The 18,529-nt window shown below is 31.3% G+C and overlaps 1 protein-coding gene across 1 annotated transcript in view; it reads left to right on the top strand.

Moving 5' to 3' along the window:
• The first annotated feature begins 1,145 nt into the window (after positions 1-1,145).
• The window catches only part of LOC118184845 (glucose dehydrogenase [FAD, quinone]-like), a 105,713-nt gene continuing 88,329 nt past the window's right edge, over positions 1,146-18,529 (top strand). The window contains 1 exon segment of the mRNA XM_085825985.1: positions 1,146-1,277. The gene's annotated coding sequence lies outside the window, so the exon portion shown is untranslated.

The raw sequence follows: 18,529 nt of genomic DNA, 5'->3' as shown, positions 1-18,529 counted from the left end.
AATGAATGTCAATATAGCAGATATAAGTTAAAAGGAAGAGAGAGAGTGGTAAATAATTAAATTGTGAAACAAAAAGGTGGTAAATTAAGACTTCCTTTTACTAGCAAATATATATATATATATATATATATATATATATATATTATGCACGTTGCACAATGTAGTCATACTTATTTTAAATAATTTTAGAAGGTAAAATTTAAATAATGTTCATTATTTTTAAAAAGAAACTTAAAACTATTAAAGTTTTGAAATTTAACTGCTATATAATTGCTATTTTCTTAATACTTAACAAATTCTTAATATTTGAATAAATGCCAGAAACATGATATAAGAAAGAAAATACGAGATTGAAGGTAAACAAATTTGTTATATTTGGATGCAAGAAAAAGGGATAAAATAAAGTCATTCATATCCCCCCAAAAAGACATAATTTTATGCAGTTCTTACACAGTGTTACATCAACATTACCAAGTATTAAATACATACATTACTACTTCGCACATGTCCGCATGAGCAAACGCATACAAAGAATATATAAACAAACGTATTCAAAGCAGTCTGTTGGCGTATAAAAAATGTCGCCAAAGCAGAATACTAGACTAATTAAAATTATATTGTATTACTAAAATTTTAACATTTTTTTTTCAGAAAACAGTTATTAGAAACATACATATATATTAAGATACTTTAAAATGTTTTAATGTTATTTCAAGTATGCATATATTATAAAAAATTAGAAAATTAGAAAAAAAAAATAATAAAAAAAAAATATTTTTTATTAGAAAAAGGCAAGTAGAGTGGATAAAAAAACCTCTATATTTTATAAAATTAGGTTTTAAAACATTAGAAAAAGCTCAGTTGTGAAATGTTACTCCTCCATCTTTCACATATCTGGAATTACATCCATATGCGGAGCACGAAAGTATCATTTTTGAAATCCGAAACAATGCGCTTACACGCAAAACACTTGCTTCTCACAAATTCTCCATAGAACTGTAATGGTAAGGAAGATTCGCGGGAAATAAGATGTGGGAAATGTTCCAAACGTCACGTGGTTCGCATTCCTGTTCCCCTTCAGGGTTGCCGTTTCTCTCTCTAGTACATTACAGCTCTATGGGTAGGAGCGCGATATGCATTACTACAGGAATGGACGCAACTGCCTCAACAAGCGATCAACGACGCTATTTGCCAGCTTGCCCCTTGTTATCACCTAACCGTTAATAGCGGGGGATGATGTGTCCATTGCATATTCTTCCAACCCATTTGGCCGTAATGTATGCGTTTTTGTATGTTTTTTTATAGTTTACTATGTAGTCTAATAATGCCACAACAACCTCTTGGATCAATTTCACCCATATCTATTAAATAGTTTTTGATTTCTTTCTGTGCTGTTTTGCCTTTGTTGCTGAATTTTAAAGAGGAGTGTAATAGCATCGCAAATTGTTTCTATCGTTTCGTTAGCCATTTTAAACGCTTCATTTTAAATAAGACCTGATAATCTTTGGTAGGATTGATCCTTATAATTACAGTCTTAATGGAACTGCTTAGCTTAGAATTAGTTGAAATTTTTTATATATTTTTTAAACGTTTTTCAAACCGCGTTGATAAACTGTTTGAGTTATTAGATTGCAACGATGCGAAATATTTAATGTCATCATTATCATTGTATTGTCATCATTATCATTGTATTGTCATTATTATTATTATTATTATATTTTTTAACATCTATTTTATATACTTTAAGCATCCTTCTGCATCTAAAATCAGTATTACTAATTTTCATGTAATAAATTAGTAGCACTAAAAATTATTCATGCTTGATTTTTGCGGGAAAAATATAATTTTTTATTTAATCGCATAAATTTATAACTATAATTTCAGTATCACTAGTTAATTACCTTAAAAAAGAAATATCTGCTCTAACTGAATTTTTAATTGGTTCCAAACAGAAAAAGATCTATTGTAACAGAAAAATGAAGGTAATCTGAAAAATTTCCCTCGGCTTGACGCTCAGAAATACTGAGATATTTAAACAAACGTTTAAAGGAACGCAGCCTAATACAGATTTTTGAAAAATAAAACGAAAAACCAAATCAATAACAATTACCTAAAGCAAAAGGAACAATTAAAATTTCCGTACATTTATTTATGTCATTCAACAAATTTAGCGCCATTTATAAATAAAATTAAAGTCGCAGTTTTAATCGAGAAAATAGAAATTTCCTAGAATAAAAAAACTGAGGCGCAAGAATTATATTCGGAACTTATTTATATTAGGAAAATAATAATAAGTTTGTTCTTTAAATTTCTTTGCGCACACTTTAATGCACAGCTTTGAAAATTGATCACAAAATTTGCTAATGAAATTTGCTTTTTATCTAAAATTTTCTTTCTGTGTATTACGTGTTCTAACACAGATTAGTTTTTAAATAGGATATACTTAACATAATTAATTAACTGGATGCTTGTTTAAGTTTGTATTTCAGAGTTATTCATAATTTCTAAAACATTTTTTTAATTCATAACAAATAAATTACGCAACTCGTATCAAATTTTAATTTTTATTTATTATATTACTATTTTTTTCATTTCTCACAGGTACTTAGTAAAAGCATTTTTGTTGATACAGCAGACATTTGTGCAATTACGCGTTTCATCTCACATATGCCAGAGTGTCAACTTCGACAGCATTGGAGTTACGGTTAGGAAGATCTTAAAGACTAGAACGGATTGAAGCCAAAAAACAATATCATTGAAAAATCTCCCCATGAAAAAGGTCATGTGATATTAAATCCGGATGCCATGGTTACCTTCGCTTTAACACGTCATTTCCTCGTCCTATGCATAAAATACATCTTTGTGGCAAGTTTTTATTCGGATAGTCTCCCGAATGTTTCGATAATTTTCTTTGTCATAGTTATCTCGACAGGTGACTTTTTAACAGAAATAATCAGCTGATTTCATTTAGATTCAGGCATCAGCCAGTTTTACAGCATGTAAGTCAGTGATGCCAGAGTAGCGTAAATGTCTGCCGTAGCCGCAAAAGTCAAAACACTGGCATTGGTGAAATAGCTAAGAAAAAGATTGTTGAGTTTATCTCTGTGTCCGTCAAATAAAATTTAGTATTCGCTGGAAAGTTTATTTGTTATGAACTTTTAAAAGGTTGCATATATTTAAGAATAATCTGTTCTGTTTGTAACAGAAAAATAAAATTAATTTAATAAATGATGCTTGAAGGAAGTAAATAATTTAATTATCCTAACAGAATTTAATTATCCTAACAGAATTTAATTATCCTAACAGAATTTAATTATCCTAACAGACAGAAATGTTTACTCATATGCATTGACCCATATGCATATATATAACATTTATAATAGATGACTTTTACAGCACAAATAATTTTATGTGAAATTTATAACGTTAACTTTGTTATCATTAATAATTAATTTAATATTGGAAAAAATGTATTGCACTTGATTCTCAAAAAAATTTGAGGAGATATTTTAAAACAAAAGTAACAACTCCCATTAATTTACATTGCCTATCAAAGAACAAAATTCGACATGACTTAAGAAAATTTAAGCTCTCGGATGTAAGTTGCTTTTTTTTCGCTAAATACGCTGATAAATAATGCATGCTATTAACTTCGTAGTTGATTTCATGAAACCATAAATTATTAACTTATTAATTATTAATGCAATACAAAAAATCTGAAGTAAATATGAAGTGCCATTTTATAAATTTTTAATAAATTAAATGAATATATATAATAATGAACAATAAACTAATTGAACCATTTTCTCTAATGAAGAAAAGGTGCATTAAAATTAAATTACTCCCTCGCCCTCCATTTCAAAACTCCATAATCCCCTGTCTTCCCATAAAAATATTTATTTCATTTTGAAAAGCTTTATATTTCGAAGTGCATAGCTAGAACTAAATTTTAAGAAAATAAAGGCCTATAAACGCTTTATCTGAACATCTACATTTACCTCTAGCAGTCAGTCTCTTCAGAAAGAATTTCTTTATCATAGTGATATGCGTTTTAAAGATTTTTCTGTGCATTTTTTGATTCAATACCAGTAGCGTTTTAATGCAAATCTTCCTTTCATAAGTAAAAAATAACTTAAAATCGGTAGATAAAATTTCATATATTAAAAAATCATTGCGTATTACTCAACGCATAAACATGGTAACGATAGATTAATTTATTTTCAGTTTATTAGTTGCTTGTAATGCAAATCTTAATTCATTAAATAACCTGATTTAAGCAAGATCACTTAAGCCAGTAAGATTTCTCCATGAAACCGAAACGACGGGTGGAGGTTAGTTAAGAAAAAAGTTGTCTGAACTTAGACAGAAGCATTATTAATCACAACTGGGAAAGCGGTAAAACTTTTTTGCGATTTAAACCACTATTTTATTCATTTATCATATAAAATCTTTAAAAGCCGCCCATCGGGCATAGTAGTTAGTGATTCTGACTGCCATACCAGAGGGTTCGGTTTCGAATCTCAGAGAAACAGTCCGTCTAACATTAACGTATATGAAATATGTATCAAACTAATAATTGAAAGATATAAATTAATTATTTTATGAAATGAATGAGCTCATGCACTTTTTGTTAAGATAATGGAAAGATAATGATGCAGAATGACGAATATATAGATATTTAATATAGTACAGAACAAAGAAATAGCTACCCTGTATCGAGGAAGACGAATTTTTCGATCTTATTAGATAAGAGAAATGAATTGAAAAGGTGTATATATATACCAATTGTCCAAAGATATAAATATTCAGTAGGAATTAATCTTTTGATTTCCCAGAAGTTAAAGCCATGTGTTCTTGTAAACTAATCTGACGCGATGCAAAGCACATTTAAAGTCGAAGCTCTCACGGATATCTCACTCAGAATTCAGCTCTGAACTAACAGTTACTGAAAAACTGATGCTTTTCTCGGTCTTATATAATTTTTTCCCGGTCGCCAAGAAATCTCTGGTACCTCTCCAAATTACTGGAAGGCATATGAGGGCCGGATATGGTTATGGATATATATGCATATGGGTCAATTGCAGTTATTGAATTACACTGCTCGTCATAGTTGTAGAGGGACCTGACCAAAATGTCTCCAAATGGTCGCCATGTTTGGTGACTTTTGGCAATTTATCGCCAATTTAGCGAGATAGACATTTACTCAATGCAGTGTTAAAGGACGATTTGTCCCTGTATTCTTACTTTCAGAGCATCCATTTCTAGATTTTCCTGTTACATTATACAAAAAGAAAAAAAAAAGAATACAACAATTACAAAATTCATAAAAGTCTGAGTAAGAGCGTGGAATTAATCTACAAGCATAACCAGTTTCATTATTTGAAGTACCTTTTTTAAGAGTAGAAGCAGAAATCTCCTAATAACATTCTTGTATCCGATGCATTGGAGAGCATATATATTTTTGCAATGGACAGTAAAACTATTGCATTACCTCTTTCATTGCCTTTCATATTCTCGAAGAATGATATAGCACTTACTTAGGTAAATGCAATAAGAAATATCACTAAAGGTAAAATTTAGTTATGTGGTGCTTTCTTTTATTTCAATCAGCTTTCTATTTTTGCTTCGTGATTGCAAGTTCTTTTTCCTTTGTTCCTCATTTTTAGTAAAATACTCTTTCTTGAAATATGTCAGATTTTGTTTGGAGATCTTTCTGAATTACCAAATGTTTTATTAATAATTATCAATAGGATATATATTAATGAAAGTAATGACATATATATAAAAAAGCAACTATCTTCGTCTCTCGACATCCTTTAATTTTTAAAAAAAGAAAGAAAATCAGTTATCTTACTAAATATATACAAATTGCAAGCAAGGTTTAACTTCTAAAATTAGACGTACTAGCGCTTTGTGAAAAATCATTAGAAATGGTGAACGTAAATGGATAAATAAAATGAGAAGGAATAAAATAATTAAATAAGTGAACAGCCAAAAAATAAATAAATATAAGCCAAAATATAAGGAAATAAAAAAGATATTAGTCAATTCAGGTAAATTAATGATCTGATAAATTTTCATGTCGGGCACTTACCTATAACGGCACTGGCCACTACTAAGGCCAGAAACGGTGACCATTTTATTGTGGAGGCACCTAATAGGCGGCCACCGTTACCTGCTATGAAGGAATAGACGATTTTACATTCATGCCTTCTTCGGGATTCGAACCCGGGTATCGCAGTCAGGCTCCCCTAACCACTATACCGTCTGGGCGGCTTATACCTTAAATTAAATAAAACCTCGTTTAGGAAATTTAGTTTTGATTGAAACGTTACTATGTTGAAATCAAACATTTATTTTAAAACCGTTTCCTTCAGGGGCTACTTTTAAAATAGACGTCTGCAAAGAATTTTAACTCTTGCATCAGCTGTATTCTTTCTAAAAATATTTTATTTTTGTAAAATAATATTTTTCATCTTGGTGGTTGACCAGTGCTATAAGTGGTCAAAACACATAAGTACTGGTTGTTGCTTACCGATCACACGTCTTCATGCTGTGCTATGTATCTTACGTAGTCAGCGGAAATATGTCGCTCAAATAAAGGCCCTTATAGAACGAACGAATAAAATATAAGAAGTTAAACTATATCGGAAATCTTAGCCTGTGATAAAACCGAAAGTTTTATGAAATATCTTTCAGTTATCGTTCTATCAAACAGACCACCAGTTTCTCATTTTTACTTCCTTGTACAAGATAACGGAGTTTTTGTAACCGCAAAAAATTTCGGGTATCATATTTCAACGTAAATATCGATTTTAACTGATTTCGAAACCAACTGAACGATTTTTTCCCTGACATTGCACGTGCGAACAGAATAAAGGATCTTTTTACCAAAACGGTCTGTTAAATGGATTCGGAAAAGATTTTTTTGTAGCATCTGTACTTATGTGCCAATGTATGTATCTGTTAAATAAATCGATATCATATGAAGAAGCAAGTCGAAAATTAAGAAACGTATCTTTTCACAATTTTTATTGAAACTTAACAACACGTGCACAACATTACAACGGCATACATATCTCGCACGCAGAGAGGAAACTTGGTGTTGACAACATGGTAAAGATAAATGTACCAAACTAACACGCCTCCTTACATTTATATTTACTAATTACAAATAAACATAGATATAAGCAACCTTTTCATCTTTACCATTTACAATTAAGCATAGATATAAGCAATAACATTCAACACTTAACACAAATTATTTTTAAAAAAGGTTTCTTTCATTAACTTAAATGTTAAAGTTAAACACAATTTAGTTTACATAAGGATATTACCAAAATCTATTTCATTTCAAGCAAAAATGTTTAAATAAACATCACTTAAATAAACAGTATACAAAATTTATTTCAATTTCAAACCTTCTCTGAATTTCATAAATTTAATCTTTCCTAAAGACTTTGTAAAGATATCTGCAATATTTGATTCTGAATCAATCTTTACAATTTCAATTACTCCATTTTGAACATTTTCGTAAACATAATGATATTGAACTTCTATGTGTTTTGAATTTTTAGTGAAGTTCCCATAATTAGCAATGGCCAAAGCTCCTGAATTATCTTCATAAATTTTAATGGGGGGGAGTTATATCAGCAAAAACATCATTCACAACATTTTTTTAAGAAATTAATTTCTGTCACAGCCTCAAATAGAGCAATATATTTGGCAAAAGTGGAAGATTTTGTCACACAATTTTGCTTTTTGGATTTCCAGTAAATTGAATTACTAAATAATTCAATAACAAACCCAGTAGTTGACTTTCTGTCAACAATATCACCTGCCCAATCAGCATCAATATAACAATTCATAACATCAGTTTTAAGATTTTTACTATAGGTTAATTTTAGATGTTAAGTACATATACTTTAAAACTCTCAAAGCATATTTGAAATGTGTCTCATCATAACAATTTTGAAATCTACTTAAATAATTTACGCTGAAAGATATGTCTGGTCTAGTACCATGACTATTATAAAAGAGTGCTCCTATTAGATTTCTATATTTGACATTTTGATTTAAATTAGATTGACTTAGTTTATGATTATTCTCCATTGGTGTATCATAAAGATTTGAATTTTCAATACCATACAGTTTAGCTAAAGATTCAATATAATTTTCCTGACTCAGTCTTAAGATATTACTTTTCTCATTATTATATTCAATATCAATTCCAATGTAGCTTTTTACTTTATTTAAATCCTTGATTTTAAATTTATTATGTAGTTGTTCCTTAATATCATTAATTACCTGAGTATCTTTGCAACATATCAACAAATCATCAACAAATAAAAGAATATATACAAATACATCCTTTTCAGATTTTACATAAAGACAATAATCATATTTACTTCTACGAAATCCTAGACTCTCAATATACTCGTTAAAACACTCATACCAAGCACGAGGGCATTCTTTCAACCCATATAGTGCTTTCTTTAATTTATACACTCTATTCGAATTATCATTATAGACTTGTGGTTGTTTAACATAAACCTCAGACACAACATAACCATTTAAAAAGGCAGTCTCAACATCCATTTGATGAATATTTAAATTATACTGACAAGAACATGAAAGTAACAATTTTAAGGTTTGCATCTTAATGACAGGGGAGTAAGTATCCTCAATACTATCTTTTTACTGGAAACCTCGAACCACTAATCTAGCTTTAAAAATATTACCTGGTTTTCTTTTAAATACCCACTTCCTAGAATTGCTTTATCCTCTGGTTTAGTCACTAGTGTCTAAGTGTTATTTTTAACAAGACTGTTCATTTCACTGTCCATTGCCTCTTTCCAATGTCCAGCCTCACTGCATGTTGTCGCCTCCTCAAAGTTACCTGGAACTGTAGCATCACAAAAATTTGCACTAACACAGTAGTACCCGAATTCTTCATGAAATCGAACTGGTGATTTGATTTGCCTCTTTGGTCTCATTCCAATTTTTGTTTCATCTTCATTTATCACACTGTCCTTGGAGTTATTATTACTCGATTCACATGACACTTCTTGAGGTTCATTCTTATTTGTATCATCATTTTTATCTTCATCATCACAACCTACACACATTATGTCTTCTTCAATAATGTCAACATGCCTGGCAACTATTATTCTGTTATTCATCAAAACTCTATATCGAACTTCTGTATACCCAAGTCAAATTCCAAATTCAGCCTTTTTATCCCACTTTCTCTTTTCTTTTGGTATTCTTACATACACTCTACTTCCGTATAATTTCAATTCATTAGCAGATGGTTTCCTATTGAAAAATATTTCATATGGTGTTTTCTTTACAACAGTATTTGTTAATGTCCTGTTTTTCAAATAAGCAGCAGCTTTAATTACTTCAGGCCAGTAACGTCTGTCAACTTTTGCTTCGGCTAAAAGACATCTTGCCATATCCATTATAGTTCTGTTGTAACGCTCAGCAGTACCATTTAATTCGTGTACATATGGTGGGCATAACTTTATCTTGAAACCTTTTTCTCTTGCAAATTTGTATATCTTGCTATTCATATATTCACTACCATTATCACATCTTAGTTCTTTGATAGTCTTCCCTGTTAAATTTTGAATTTCATTTACATATTCAATTAAGCAATCAGAGACTTGATCCTTAGATTTGATACAATAAATTTTTGCCAACTTGCTATAATCATCAGTAAAACTCACAAAGTACTTCTCACCATTACATCCACTTGTTCTGTGAGGTCCATTTACATCTGTATGTATAATCTCCAGAATATCTTCTACTTTTCTTCTATTATTCTTGAATGGTAAATTGTGCATTTTATTTTCAATACATATGGCACACTTCATATATTCGGTTTCTATTTCTTTAGGGATTCCTTCTAATAGCTGATCTTTGCACATAATATCCAGATATTTAAAATTTACATGTCCAAATGAACGGTGCAATTTTTCTTTTAAAGTTAACTTACTGTTGGTCAAATTTGCAAATATTTTACTATTTTTAACATAACTCTTTACTTTATATAATCTTTCTTCTTTCTTTTCTGTTGCTACTAATGAACAATTGACATCATATATTTTAGAGAACTTTTCTTTTGAAACTATTTTATGATTTTCAGTAATCTTCGAATAACTTAATAAATTTGCTTTCATTTCTTTTACATAAAATACATTCTTCATTGTTACGCCAGATTCAGAGTTATATACAGTAAAAGAAACTATTATATTGCCAACCTTTGTAGCTTTCAAAATCCTTCCGTCACAGACTTTCACTTGAATAGGATCCTTCAAAGTGACTTGCTCTTTGAAATATTCATCACTGTTTATAATGTGGTCTGTGCATCCGCTGTCCAGTAACTAATTGGTTTCATTTTTATTCGTCACAGTATTTGCACTGGAACTTTTCATGTTACTTTCGATAACACTGGTGTGAAAACTATTGCCTTGATGACTGTTTATTCTATGGTTAGATTATGTTCCACGTTCACGATGTTCACTAAAAGCACGACTACGTCCTCGATTGTTTGAAGAACTTCGACCACGATAATTAGTGGAGCCATTACCACGATAGTTCCTTTGATGGACATGCCAACAGTTCCTTTCAATGTGACCAGGTTTTCCACAATTATAACAGACATTCCTTTGTGGACCCGATTTGATTGTTTCAATTTTGAACGCATTTGATTTTTCTGCTGGTGCACAATCTTCATAATCATTTTTCTCTTCAAGTAATTTTGAATTGATTTTGCTCTTTAGGTAATCGACTGTTCTGTCCTTCTCTGGTAATACATCTATTAAGTCACTAATGTGACTGTAATTTGAAAGTAATGCTCTTAGCATATTGTTCAATTTTTCTTGTTCTGTCACGGTGGCGCCGGCATGTTTCAGCTCGTTCACATACTTCTCAAAATCATCGAAAAATATATTTACATCAGGATAATTTTTCAGTTTCACACATTCTGAGTTATTTCGACAAACAATTTGTAGAGATGTTGAAGTTTTTAAATACATTGCATCAAATTTCGTAATTATATCAAATGCAGTCTCACACTCGTGAATATATTCCAATTGCTTTTTTGTTATGGCGCCGTAAATGTAATTTGTAGCTTGTATATCCTTTTCGTCCCATTTTTCCACGTCATCGTTTTCACTGACTTTTCGCTGAAGCACATCTACTTTAGCTTATGTATATTCTATATTTGTGTGTATTACACCTTTGTAAAATTTTTGCTTATTTTCAAAACTCGCCCTTTTTGGCCCCGCATGCTTTTGTTATTTTATTTAATAAATGTGGGGCCTGGGCGGTTGTTGCGACTGTCTTTCGTGGGCATTTGGTCTGTTGGACTGCCCCCGGGTTGAATTTGGCTCTGGGTTTGGGCGCCTTGTGCGTGGCGTCTTGTGATTCCTCTTTAGGCTCTAGATATAGGTGGACGTGGTGCTATACCGATTAACCTTTTGGTAAAGGGACAGTGCCCACGTCCTCCGTTGCTTATCGCTTAGCTTATCGCTTTACATTTTTTAAATTGAAGAAATTTCATCATACGCACTTTCCAATTAAAATAGTCGGAGCCATCAAATAGCGGTATGCCGATATCACTGCTTCTTGTACATGCCAATTTTACGCTAGTACCGGTAACTTTTAAAACAAATTATAACTACTAAATTCTTCATTCATATTCACAAACCACGAGAACTGCTACCATGTTAAATAAATCGATATCATATGAAGAAGCAAGTCGAAAAATAAGAAACGTATCTTCACATTTTTTATTGAAACTTAACAACAGGTGCACAACATTACAACGGCATCCACAGATCGCACGCAGAGGAGAAACTTGGTGTTGCCAACATGGTAAAGATAAATGTACCAAACTAACAGTATCTCATATGATTCAAAAAACGAGTAGACGTGGAACGTTGAAATTTTTATATGAAAATGCTATAACATCTAGTGGTGCACCTCCCTTTTTCGTTGTAATCGGCTACACCAAACATATATATATGCCTATTCCCAACTTGTTAACCGGTTACGTGAGTTCAGTTCTTTTATTCTTATATATTGTTAAATCGTGCATATTTTGCTTAAAAAGTGATTGAATAACGTTGTTCTTATGTTCCGGTTAAGGTTTTTATGCTTTAGTTAATCTGCATGCAATAGTTTTAGAATTATTATCAATTCAAAAGTTTAGTGTCACTAGGCCTAAAGTGGTGGCTGTTTGTTTGCATTTGAATCTCTTAGTAGTATAGTGAATTAAATCAGATGGCCTTTTGCCCAGTGGGACTATAAGTTAGCTTTAAATGTTTGTGCACCGAAAAGTTCCTTTCCTGCCTTTGGCCGAATGGCTCGTTTTGGCCTAGAAATTCCAATTTTAATAGCAAAAATTGTTTCTCGTTAACTGTTCTAAACTGTATTTGATGTTTTAGATTTTTTCCGTATTTTACAATTTTTAATGAAGATGTTTTGAGATTTTGTGTATTTTTGCCCCGCCACTAAATGAGAACTGAATAATTGAATGAGAAATATATCTCTGATGAAATTGGAGGAAATAAGTTTAAATGAATTGCTGGAAAAATTGTGTATAATTTAATAGACCGTACAAAGAAGTTATGTGGTGTCCACGTTAGATATGTTTTTTCTAAATTCAGCAGTTTATTGGTAATCAAAAGACAGGCAGAATATGCATTGCTATCATATAAAAATTCGATGCTTGAGAAAATGTAAAAGAAGGGGGGGGGAATTTTTATAGTATGACGGCATGTCATCTTCTATAAAAAATCCTTCTTTTAAAAAATAACAAACAAAAGCTGTTTTTTACAGGATTGAAGATATATCATCTTCCATAAAATGTTTGTTAACCTCTAAGTTTTCAAAGAAATGCCGCAGGTGAAGCAATCAACCACAGAAATCACGCGTGATGCTGCGTTCTTAATCCTCATCTGGATGCAGAGAGGGCAATCGTCGTAGAAGGGTGGGTGGTTGAGGAGGTGGGTGGAATGTTGCCTGTCAGGTTTGAAGTGTTTCCAAGGGCACTTATTCTGAGCAATGCCATCGGCCGAGCATTGAAACTGGCCATGTTATGAGGATAAAAGCAGATATGCATGTCCGAATGGAATACAGCTAAAGCGAAATACTCGCAGCAAAACATTCTTCAGACTTCGTGCTATCAATAACAAGGAGATGGGGAAAAAAAAGTACCACGTTAGCACCAATATAAGACTCCCCCCCCCCTTTAAAATATTTTCTTCTTTCTTAACAGAGGCATTTCTGACAGAGTTTTCCCAGCCACTGTCAATACGTTCAAAATGAATAAATGTCAAAATATGGCGAAAGCAATAAAAACTTTGTGTTTATTTTTGAAATAAAGCTGTAGTTTCAGCTCTAGTTCTTTGCAGAGTTTCCGGTCTAATTCTTTGTAGTTTTTTTTTTTTTTTTTCAAGCAGAAGACATGAAAAATCTGCATTGCCCTTGCCGGGATTCGAACTCCAGACATCCTGAATACCTGTCGAGCTTGCTTCCAGTTACAACACGAAGGCGTGTTGAAACCCTATAACTTATTTTCCTGTTCAAAAAAAAAAATCATCGATGGTATTCTAGATATTTATTTTACCAACAATTGTCCTTTCACATCTTTATTTCGCCTTCCCAGGCAGTAAGGGCCCACCAGCGGCCGAGCGGTAAAGTCGCTGAACACTAGTAGTTCAGTCTGAGGTTCGAATCCCGCGAACAGGCTGGCTGCATGGGTGTTTTCGTGGTTTTCCCCATGTGTAACGTGTATAAGAGCCAATTTGGCTTAGAAAGTCCTCCACGAAGGCATCCCTCCCCTTAGGCAGATAGCCCTAGTGTGCTTTGCCATAATTAAATACACCACACCACCACCCAGGCAGTAAGAGAAATCAGTCTCAGAAATATTTCTGTCTCAATGAAGAATTCTACCATATTTATATCACTGTTTTCATTCTTTAATTGGCATCCATATTTTTCATTGAAATGTAAGTGAAATAAGGTTGGAATAGCAAAAGCATGAAGCTAATTGAAATGTTTTTGTAATTTCTTTGAATACTGTCTAGTGTAAGAACAATTATCTCCTCAATTCAGTTTTATACGATATCTCATGATTCTTCATATCACCAGTGACCGAGTGGATAAAATGGCTAAATGCTGATAATTTGACCTGGGATCGAATCACAAAAGAATAAAACAGCTGAATAATAGCAAAAGAATAAAACAATCTTTTCGTTGTTTACCTTATACGTAAAGTAAGTAAGGTAACATTGTATTTATGTTATTTATGAATGACGTGAATAATCTCTTGACTTGCCATTTTTCTGTTTTTAATTTCTTCGTGAATAACTTTATTTCCTGACAAATATATCTCAAATCTTAAACGTATTAAACTCAGCCAATAAATCTCAAGCTTCTTTCTATTCTAGAAATCAATTTGACTAACCTCTGTAATAGTATGTTTCTCATGAAAAATGCCGCCCGCCGCTCTAGTTACGCCACTGCTTCTGAAAAACAACTTACCAATTTTACATGTGCAACCTACAGTTTAAAAATTATATTACGGTAATTTATAACTTTTACATTGAAAATAAGCTTATTTTGGGTTCAGTGAACGGGCTGGCTGCATAGTTGTTTTTCGTGGTTTCCACCATACGTAATGAGAATGTGAGCCAGTTTCCCTTAAAAATTCCTCCACAAAGGCATTACTCCTATTGCGCTTTGCCGTATTCAAATAACATAATCCAATTTCACCTTTAGCAAAATAAGTTGAATAAGAGGCACTATTTATTTACGAATATCGACTGCTCCACTTAAATGCATCCATTACATTTATCATAAATATAATTATTATTATTCCCACCAGGTAAATCGAAATTTGAATAATGCAACAACGTAAACTTGATTAAACGATTAATTACAATTTCAGCTTCAATGAATAAAATTTTCAGTTATAATAAATATAATCTTCATAAGTTAGCTTAGAGACCAGTTTTATTTGTTTACATCCCAACTGTCTTTAGTATGAAAATTACTAAATCAAATAAATACTAAAATTAATATTAAATAAAAACAGCTGCTCTTCATAATGCAGTGTGTGGGTGTAAAATCCAAAGCCTCGGAGCTGTTTAATGAAAAACATACCCTACCATGATTCTTAGATGAAATTCAAAAACATACCACCAAAGCAAAAAATAAATTATAACAAAATTAGTTAACAACTTTTTCTTTCCCTTTCCATAGCTGCATAAATATGCTATAAACTGTCTACCCACCCATTTATTCCAATGTTTTCTCAGAAGTATGTGATAAAATTCAATACGAGAAGGTGTTTTGTAAAGTACGTAAGCTCGTACATGGCTGAGACCAATGGCCTCTGCAATTGCTTTTAAAGTCATCCTCTCAGTGGGCGAAAGTGAAAGGTTATTTACTTTTTCTCACTCTCACCATCAAGGACAAGTTACCTGAAGTTTGTGCATCAACACCCATCCAATTTTTTTTTTTTTTTTTTTTAAAGAATTAGTGGGCGAAAAAATATTACCAAGATCGAAGAACTTTGAGAAAAAAGAAGCATACTTGAGTTGAGCACTTCGTCTGTCAAATGTTATGTAAGCACATGTATATTTTAAAATATTACCAAATGGCAGTGAAGTTTTTTTATGTCTTTTTATGGAAAATTATAGAAACATATAAAGTACTGTTAATATTCAGCAGACCATTAATATTGACAGCTAACGGAAAATCTTAAAACTGTCACTTGAAAATATTAACTAGCTTCTGATTTTTGTCAGTTTTTTTTCGAGAGAAATCCCTTCGACTATTTTTGTAAATTATTGTAATACTTCATAAGTTTTTAGCCGAAAAGGACGTAATTTGAAAAAATAAAAAAAAAAAAAATAAAAAAAAAATCTGAAATGTTTCAGATTTTAAATTACGTCCAAAGGGGCGTTTTTTAACATTTTGTGTGTTACCTTTCTTTATTAAATATCATGTTCTTCGCACTTAAACCATAAGATCCAGTGCAACAGCAATATCGCAAAATAGTTTTAAAACGAGCATATCTTTAGAATTTCCGATACAGAGACTCACGCGCTGGAGATAAAAATGTTTTTTCTGCACAACGTTGCCATTGCTCGCTTTGAAATCCTTGAGTTTGTTAATCAAAAATTCGTCAAAGTTTTAAAAAATAGGAAATCGATCATAAACCAAATTTCAAATTTCAAATTTGGTCTTCCACATGCTCATATTCGTTGGAGGATTACGTTATTCAAAATTCGATGACTCTATGTACCGTTGTTTTATCACAATACGAGAAATATACATACATTTATGCAGATTTTTCATTATTTAATTTCTTCAAATATAATGCAGGACTCTAACATTTTGTGGCAACAGTTTGAAAAGTGAACCGACATTTATGAGTCCGACGCAAAATGCCAAAACGAAACTAATAGTCCTTCGGGATTCAAATCCCTTTGGACTAATAAATAAAAATAAAAACTTGGATTTCTTTTAAACACAAAATGCTGATGTAAACGTACATTGTTGTACTGAGAAAACTTTCTTTTCCATAAAAGGGGAAAAAGTGACATTTTAGTAATAAGAATACACTTGTTTGCGCATGCTTTAAGGCGCATACTTCGTGGCAAATTACAGGAGAGTAAAATTTCAAAGAGGGGGTCGCTTCCTCTGGTAGGCTGCCTGTTATCGAAGATATTGCCATAGATTATAAATTTTTCAAATTAAAATAATACTTTGCTTATGTAACTGACAGATTCAAATGCAATGCACTTAATTTGAATTATTTATTATTGTATTTTATTCTTTTAATAACATACCTAGCTCATGCATTTTGTAACCAATTTTTGTTCTTTATAACTGTATAAAATTTTAAAAAAAATTATTGACGTTTTCATTATTAATAAAATAATCAAATATTGTAAATGAAAATATTTTCTAATACCATGTAATGTGCATCTCCATACATATTAATGGCATTACACGCATCATAATAAAGAGTTATAATTGTTTTATTAGTGTGCTTTAACACTTCCCCATTTTTGAATGTAGAAAAAAGTAAGTAGAAAAATATCAGTATGTTATGAAAGTACATCACCGTTTAAAAAAATTAGAAATAATATAAATAATTAGAATAAATATTGACTATCACGGACTACAGAGTCTTTAAAAATTCAAGTACATTTATTCAGTTTAAATATAAGTTACGAGATATCTATATAATAAATGCGCGTGCCCTTGTATTTTTACTTTTTCGGGATAGCTTTCTATTAAAACTTGTCACGCACTGCATTGCAAGGGAAATAAAACAATTATAATTACAATTCTACTAAAAAATAGCTACCTAAATACAAAATCCGTAACATTATTGTATTTGCGTTACATATAAGAATTTGACAGTCTACTTTGGTAGAAACGAGCACAAACTCTTCAGAAACACAAAGGGGCTAATGAGTATTTTGTCAGAAGATGGCGATGAACTCTGTTATATGTGTCGACTGAGAATTGTTTTATGAGAATTCATACTTGACGACATTTCTATTTTAGATCAGGAATTCTTTATAGATGAGCATGGTTCAATCGAAATCTATAATCTAAATTACAAAATTACTGAAAACGAAACTCTTAAAACTTGTATCTGTTCACATAAATCTCCTTGACAAAAATTATTGCCTGGTATATAACATCAGAGTGATGAATTTCAATCAAACTTTATCGATTTCGAGGGCCAAAGCTGAGGTCCCTCATCATCAGCAGAAAAGAAATTCTTCAAAGAAGGGAGCTGTATTTGTACTAAAATTTGTTATTATACTTTAGCTTTTATTTTACTATTTGCTATTATTTTAATCTTTTGCTTCTGATATAAATACAGCTCCCTTCTTTGCAGATTTTTTTTTTTTTTTTTGATTATGAGAGACCTGCAATTATAGCCCTCTAAATAGATTTAATCTTGATTAAAATTTAAGGCAAACAGAAGTTTGTTGTTTTGCCTAATTTTATGAATTCATTGCCATCTTTCAGCAGAATGAATATCAGTTTTAAATACATAAAGTGTTGGATCAAAATATTATATAACCAACCGATTCCACCACAAAGATACTTCAGTATTATTACTACCTAGATCTTCGGTTATTTTTCCAGTCGAGACTTTTGTTATAGGGGTGCATAAAACAAATCGTGTTTATAAATAGTATTTATCAATACTTTGAGTTAAAAAAAATTAAAAGTTAAAAAAATGAACATCATTGTTGCGAGCCAAATTTCAAGTACGTGAGAGTTATATAATACTGTTAGAATCATGGTTAAACTTGTAGGTAAATGCACTAAACTAAGCGTACATCATTTTTAACATATGCTGTAGGAAAGTTATGTCTCATGAGCATGTACCCTCAATATTCCTACGAACTATTCACTTTTAAACTAAACATTCGGTACTTATGCTTTTAACTTTCATATTACAATTTAAAGTTAGCTAGCA

This window comes from Stegodyphus dumicola, chromosome 1 (genome assembly GCF_044657685.1).
Source record: "Stegodyphus dumicola isolate Sdum_Otavi_A_Nest chromosome 1, ASM4465768v1".
NCBI classification, from domain to species: domain Eukaryota; kingdom Metazoa; phylum Arthropoda; class Arachnida; order Araneae; family Eresidae; genus Stegodyphus; species Stegodyphus dumicola.
Note: the sequence above shows the minus strand (reverse complement) of the source record. Positions and strands in the feature narration are given on the sequence as shown.